The following is a 7689-nucleotide window of genomic DNA, read 5'->3' on the forward strand; positions in this document are numbered from 1 at the left end:
TCCAGCAGGAAAATGACCCTAAGCATACTGCTAAAGCAACACTTGAGTGGTTTAAGGGGAAACATTTAAATGTCTTGGAATGACCTAGTCAAAGCCCAGACCTCAATCCAATTGAGAATCTGTGGTATGACTTAAAGATTGCTGTACACCAGCGGAACCCATCCAACTTTAATGAGCTGGAGCAGTTTTGCCTTGAAGAATGGGCAAAAATCCCAGTGGCTAGATGTGCCAAGCTTATAGAGACATACCCCAAGAGATTTGCAGCTGTAATTGCTACAAAAGTTGGCTCTACAAAGTATTGACTTTGGGGGGGGTGAATAGTTATGTTTTGTTGTCTTATTTCTTGTTTGTTTCACAAGAAAAAATATTTAGCATCTTCAAAGTGGGAGGCATGTTGTGTAAATCAAATGATACAAACACGCAAAAAATCCATTTAAATTCCAGGTTGTAAGGCAACAAAATAGGAAAAATGCCAAAGGGGGTGAATACTTTCGCAAGCCACTGTATGTGTGGGGTACAGAGATGAGGTAGTCATTCAAAAATCATGTAAAACACTATTATTGCACACAGAGTGAGTCCATGCAACTTATTATGTGACTTGTTAAGCAAATTTGTACTTCTGAACTTATTTAGGCTTGACATAACAAATGGGTTGAATACTTATTGACTCAAGACATTTCAGCATTTCATTTTGAAAACATAATTCCACTTTGACATTATGGGGTATTGTGTGTAGGCCAGTGACACAAAATCTCAACTTAATATATTTTAAATTCAGGCAGTAACACAACAAAATGTGGAAAAAGTCAAGGGGTGTGAATACTTTCTGAAGGCACTGTACATATTGTACATCAGCCTGTGAAGAGGTTGGCTGGCTGCCCGGCCACTGCCAGATTCTGAATTCTCAGTATCTGACTTTGTACCAAATGGTTTGAACAGCCAGGCAGGTTGCTATTTAGATGAGGCCATTGACTAGTTGCATTATTTAACAATTTATTGTATACCTTTTTGATATGGATGACATTCAGTTTGCAGAAAAACTTAGGCAATATTATTTTCCACTAGCTGCAAGCATGTTTTGTTTATTTATTTGATGCCTTGTTGCACGCCATTTTTACCAGTTTTTTTATCTGTACTGTTTTGTCTTTCACTTATTTTCTTTGGTGCGAATAAATAAAACCTAAAACCTTGTTATTGACGCTAATCACATATAGTTTGCAGGTAGAAGCTTATTATTTGTAAACAAGCACTATTTATTTTTCAATTCAAACCGGTTAACCCATTTCCTGAGTGAACAAGTTGCTAACAATGTTAACCTTCCTAGCTTCAATTCCTGCAGGGAGCTTCACGTATACCAAAAAAATGCTTGCACTCACTGTACTGTAAGTGGCTTTAAGTGGCATATAGATATCGTAGTGATGCTTCAGTGCTTGTGGTGGCACGTACGGTAGGGTACACGTACCTTACTTGAACAGGCTTTGTTATTCCTGGTAATGGAAAATCGAATTAAGGCCCAACAGGTTTTACAGGGGCTTGAGCAAATTAGAGACTTGTTAGAGCATTGCAGGTGCCACTCTCTATGAGAGGGATTACACGAGGTGACTTCAGCCTAACAATGTAATGGTAAGCCTTCCACAGTGGGAGACGGTGAGAAAGGTTGTGCATTCTCACCAGCCACACTTAACCCTTGTTTGCATTACATGGGCCTCGGAGGCTGTAACAACTATTCACTGTTTAACGTAATAACTTATTTAAAATTAATAACTTTTTAATTCATAATTTAATAAAACCGGTGAATGTAATAACTTGACGGATAATGTCATAAACATGTTGAACAGACAACGTTATTTAACGTCTGCATAAGTTCTTATCTTATCCGGTGGTTATTACATTATCAGGTGAGTAACAACCTTTTTTAATCATAACATTAATATATATATATATATATATATATATATATATATATATATATATATATATATATATATATATATATATATATATTATTTCCCTGATTTTGATGCACCTACCGTCCTACACCAATTACAAACACACATGCACCTATGCACTTACATTATTACTCATACTCAGAGACACACTCACAAGCACAGATTGAAATGTACACACATGCACGATCATAGACAAACACATACACACACAAACACACACACACACACACACACACACACACACACACACACACAGACACACACATACTGATATATGTGTACCCACACATACACAGAAACAACATGCATTACAAACACACACATGCGCACACACTTACAGGCACACATTGGAACGTGACAAAATAACACACACACATACTCAGGTAACAGATTTGTTGTTGTCAGAGTTCCAAATCCCATGGGAAACCAGACACACAACACGATGGGAGCAGCACAGTGTCAGCATTGCCCTTGTAGCAGTTTAGGGGCAAAGTACTTGCTCATGGCCACAAAGGCTGTTGGGGATGGCACCTGAAAAATGTATGTAGGTGATGAGTAACCGTGTCTGAAACCTAAAGACTTGTGTTAGCTCCCTGAGCTAATGGCTACGCTTAAGCTCAGCAGGGTAACACGGTCATGTGGCCTGCAGGAGACCTAGGTTAGAAACCAGTCTGTCCCATTGATGCCATGACCTAGATAGGTCTGTGTGAGGAGGAGGTGAAATGTGTGGTGGAGTATAATGAAGGTGGTTCTGTAAACCATGCTACTGTATTGAGTAACCTTTCTTCATACCTTAACCCCCTAGAGTCAATGTCTAATGTAATTAGCATCATAAAAAAATCCCCATAAAAATGCGTCAGTTTAAGAGGTTAGAGTGGCAGGCCAGTAACTGCAAGGTTGCCAGTTTGAATCCAAGGGCTGAAAAAATCGGGCCTGACGCCACAAGACAGTGTTACTATGCTGAACTAAGGGGCGTTATGAAGCCTAGCGGTTAGACGGGCAGTCCAGCAAACAGAGGGTTGCTCGTTGGATTGCTGGGTCTGATGGGAAAAATCGGGAGGATGTGATTCAGCAACTGCAGGGTTGCTGGTACTGTATATTATTATAGATGTCATCTTCTGTCTTTGTGCCCATGAGCAAAGCACAACCACAAAAAACTATTCCAAGGTGAAATCTAATTTTTTACCTTGGGAGGGCAAATGCAAGTCTTAAGGTCTCAAGCAAATTTACTCAACATGCGCGGTTCACCAAACTACCAAACCTCCTCAGTTACACTTCACTCCCCTTTTGACCTCCCCCTCCTAGCGGAAACCAATCCGGTCACAGATCGAGGTCTAACCTGGATCTCCTGTGCACTATAAGGTCTCAAGCAAGGTTACTCATCATGATACACAGCCTGCTGTGTGTATGGTATCTCAGAGGCTGTGATAGCAAAAATACACATTGTACACAAGAGACACGTTTTTGAAGTGAAGATGTGTTCAATTGGGACATTTATTTAGAAAAACTCGTTCCACTGATGTCATGACTGTTATGAATGCCTATTTATAATCAAGTAAAATGTTACCTGAGTGTGTGTGTGTGTGTCCGTGCATTTGAGTGAGCACACTTTGCATTAATTTTGGTATACAGTGTATGCAGTACATTAGCCACTCATTCTGAACATTTCAAATAATGTAATAAAGGCATACCCCTTCATTAAACAAATATATGGTTACTTGTAAATAGCTTAATGTCATGTGTGGCTTAGTTGGTAGAGCATGGTTCTTGCTTGGTAGCGCAAGTGGACTATATTAACATTTTAGTCTTTTTTTTTTTTTATACTGGCCCCCCGTGGGAATCAAACCCACAACCCTGGCGTTGCAAACGCCATGCTCTATCAACTGAGCTACATCCCTGCCGGCCATTCCCTCCCCTACCCTGGACGACGCTGGGCCAATTGTGCGCTGCCCATGAGTCTCCCGGTCACGGCCGGCTGCGACAGAGCCTGGATTCGAACCAGCTGCGAACCGGCTGCTGGTGACTCTCAGATCCACCTCTACGCAGACGACACCATTTTGTATACATCTGGCCCTTCATTGGACACTGTGTTAACAAACCTCCAAACGAGCTTCAATGCCATACAACACTCCTTCAGTAGCCTCCAACTGCTCTTAAACACTAGTAAAACTAAATGCATGCTTTTCAATCGAACGCTGCTGGCACCCGCCCACCCGACTAGAATCACCACTCTCGACGGGTCTGACCTAGAGTATGTGTGTGACACTCTGGCTCCATGGACTTTATATTTGAGCCAGGGTGTATTTTGATTTGTTGGGGTTTGGTGTTGTATTTCTAGGTTTGCCTTTCTGTTGGTTGTATTTCTAGGTTTGGTCATTGACTCCCAATCGGAGGTAACGAGTGTCAGCTGTCGGCTCGTTATCTCTGATTGGGAGCCATATTTAATCTGTATGTTTTCTTGTTGGGTTTGTGGGTTTTTGTTCCATGTTTCTGTCAGTGTTACAGAGGACTTCACTATCGTCATTTGTTGGTTTTTTGTGGTTGCTTTATTAAAGAAAGTCATCATGTTCACTCCACGCGCTGCGTATTGGTCCGCTTCTTCAGACGATCGTGACAGAAAAACCCACCGTAAAAGGACCAAGCAGCGTGTCCAGGAGCAAGACAGCTGGACATGGGAGGAAGCGCCTGGTAAGGAGATCGAGAGGCTGGCGATGGCCCAGGTGGGCAAATCGTGGTCCTGGGAGGACATGCTCGGGGGCAAGGGACCTTGGGGGGAAGATCAAGGCCCTGGCGAGAGAGGAGCAACGGCGTCAGCAGGGCCATCATCGTTGGAAGGACGAGAGGCAACCCCAAAAAGTTTTTTGGGGGGGGCACATGGCTTGGGCGGCTGGGCAGCAGGAGGCTGCCACAGGGAGATGTGGAGAGAAGGCGATCGGATTACGGGAGCCATTGGCGAGTAGAGGGAGGGAAGTTGTTGTGGCACGGCGTGAGAGACTGATGTGTGTTACCAGTCCGGTCCGGCCCGTTCCTGATCCCCAGTTAAGGCCAGTGGTGTGTGTTCCCGGTGCGGACCGACCTGTTCCTACTCCACGCATCAGGCCCACGGTGTGCGTCGCCAGCCCAGCCCGGCCTGTTCCTGCTCCACGCACCAAGGATACGGTGTGCGTCGACAGCCCTGCCCGGCCTGTTCCTGCTCCACGCACCAAGGATACGGTGTGCGTCGACAGCCCTGCCCGGCCTGTTCCTGCTCCACGCACCAAGGATACGGTGTGCGTCGACAGCCCTGCCCGGCCTGTTCCTGCTCCACGCACCAAGGATACGGTGTGCGTCGACAGCCCTGCCCGGCCTGTTCCTGCTCCACGCACCAAGCCCACGGTGTGCGTCGCCAGCCCAGCCCGGCCTGTTCCTGCTCCACGCACAGAACCTACGGTGTGCGTCGCCAGCCCAGCCCGGCCTGTTCCTGCTCCACGCATCAAGCCCACGGTGTGCGTCGCCAGCCCAGCCCGGCCTGTTCCTGCTCCACGCACAGAACCTACGGTGTGCGTCGCCAGCCCAGCCCGGCCTGTTCCTGCTCCACGCACCAAGGATACGGTGTGCGTCGACAGCCCTGCCCGGCCTGTTCCTGCTCCACGCACCATGGATACGGTGTGCGTCGACAGCCCTGCCCGGCCTGTTCCTGCTCCACGCACCAAGGATACGGTGTGCGTCGACAGCCCGACCCGGCCTGTTCCTGCCACTCGCACCAAACTGACGGTGCGCGTCGCCAGCCCGGTCCGGCCTGTTCCTGCCACCCGCACCAAGTCTACGGTGCGCGTCGCCAGCCCGGTCCGGCCTGTTCCTTCTCCCCGCACTAGCCCTGAGATGCGTGTCCTCAGCCCGGTACCTCCAGTTCCGGCACTACGCGCCAGGCCTAAGGTGCGCCTCAGACGGCCAGAGTCTGCCGTCTGCCCAACGGCGCCTGAACTGCCCGTCTGCCCAACGGCGCCTGAACTGCCCGTCTGCCCAACGGCGCCTGAACTGCCCGTCTGCCCAACGGCGCTTGAACTGCCCGTCTGCCCAACGGCGCTAAAGCCGCCCGTCTGTACTGAACCTGCAAAGCCGCCCGTCTGCCATGAGCCTTCAGAGCCGTCCGCCAGACCGGAGCCGCTAGAGCCTTCCGCCAGACAGGAGCCGCTAGAGCCTTCCGCCAGACAGGATCAGCCAGAGCCTTCCGCCAGACAGGATCAGCCAGAGCCTTCCGCCAGACAGGATCAGCCAGAGCCTTCCGCCAGACAGGATCAGCCAGAGCCTTCCGCCAGACGGGATCAGCCAGAGCCTTCCGCCAGACAGGATCAGCCAGATCCGTCAGCCAGCCATGAGCAGCCAGATCCGTTAGCCAGCCACGAGCAGCCAGATCCGTCAGCCAGCCATGAGCCGTCCAGCCAGGATCCGCCAGAGCCGTCCAGCCAGGATCCGCCAGAGCCGTCCAGCAAGGATCCGCCAGAGCCGTCCAGCCAGGATCCGTCAGAGCCGTCCAGCCCGGATCCGCCATTCAGTCCGGAGCTGCCCCTCAGTCCGGTGCTGCCCCTTAGTCAGGTACTGTCCCTTAGCCCGGTGCTGCCCCTTAGTCCGGTGCTGCCCCTTAGCCCGGTGCTGCCCCTTATCCCGGTGCTGCCCCTTATCCCGGTGCTGCCCCTTAGTCCGGTGCTGCCCCTTAGTCTGGTGCTGCCCCTTATCCTGGTGCTGCCCCTTCTCCTGGTGCTGTCCCTTAGTCCGGTGTTGCCCCTTAGTCCGGTGCTGCCTCTTAGTCCGGTGCTGCCCCTTAATCCAGTGGGGTTATATTGGAGGGTGGTCATTTGGAGGAGGCTACGTAAGCAGGTAGTGACTATGGTGGGGTGGGGACCACGACCAGTGCCAGAGCCGCCACCATGGACAGACGCCCACCCAGACCCTCCCCTAGACTGTATGCTGGTGCGCCCGGAGTTCGCACCTTTAGGGGGGGGTACTGTGACACTCTGGCTCCATGGACTTTATATTTGAGCCAGGGTGTATTTTGATTTGTTGGGGTTTGGTGTTGTATTTCTAGGTTTGCCTTTCTGTTGGTTGTATTTCTAGGTTTGGTCATTGACTCCCAATCGGAGGTAACGAGTGTCAGCTGTCGGCTCGTTATCTCTGATTGGGAGCCATATTTAATCTGTATGTTTTCTTGTTGGGTTTGTGGGTTTTTGTTCCATGTTTCTGTCAGTGTTACAGAGGACTTCACTATCGTCATTTGTTGGTTTTTTGTGGTTGCTTTATTAAAGAAAGTCATCATGTTCACTCCACGCGCTGCGTATTGGTCCGCTTCTTCAGACGATCGTGACAATGTGGACAACTACAAATACCTAGGTGTCTGGTTAGACTGTAAACTCTCCTTCCAGACTCACATAAAGAATCTCCAATCCAAAGTTAAATCTAGAATCGGCTTCCTATTTCGCAACAAAGCCTCCTTCACTCATGCTGCCAAACATGCCCTCGTAAAACTGACTATCCTACCGATCCTTGACTTCGGCGATGTCATTTACAAAATAGCCTCCAACACTCTACTCAGCAAATTGGATGTAGTCTATCACAGTGCCATCCGTTTTGTCTCCAAAGCCCCATACACTACCCACCACTGTGACCTGTACGCTCTTGTTGGCTGGTCCTCACTACATGTTCGTCGTCAAACCCACTGGCTCCAGGCCATCTATAAATCACTGCTAGGCAAATCCCCGCCTTA

This window comes from Coregonus clupeaformis, chromosome 12 (assembly GCF_020615455.1).
Source record: "Coregonus clupeaformis isolate EN_2021a chromosome 12, ASM2061545v1, whole genome shotgun sequence".
Classification (NCBI taxonomy): Eukaryota; Metazoa; Chordata; class Actinopteri; order Salmoniformes; family Salmonidae; genus Coregonus; species Coregonus clupeaformis.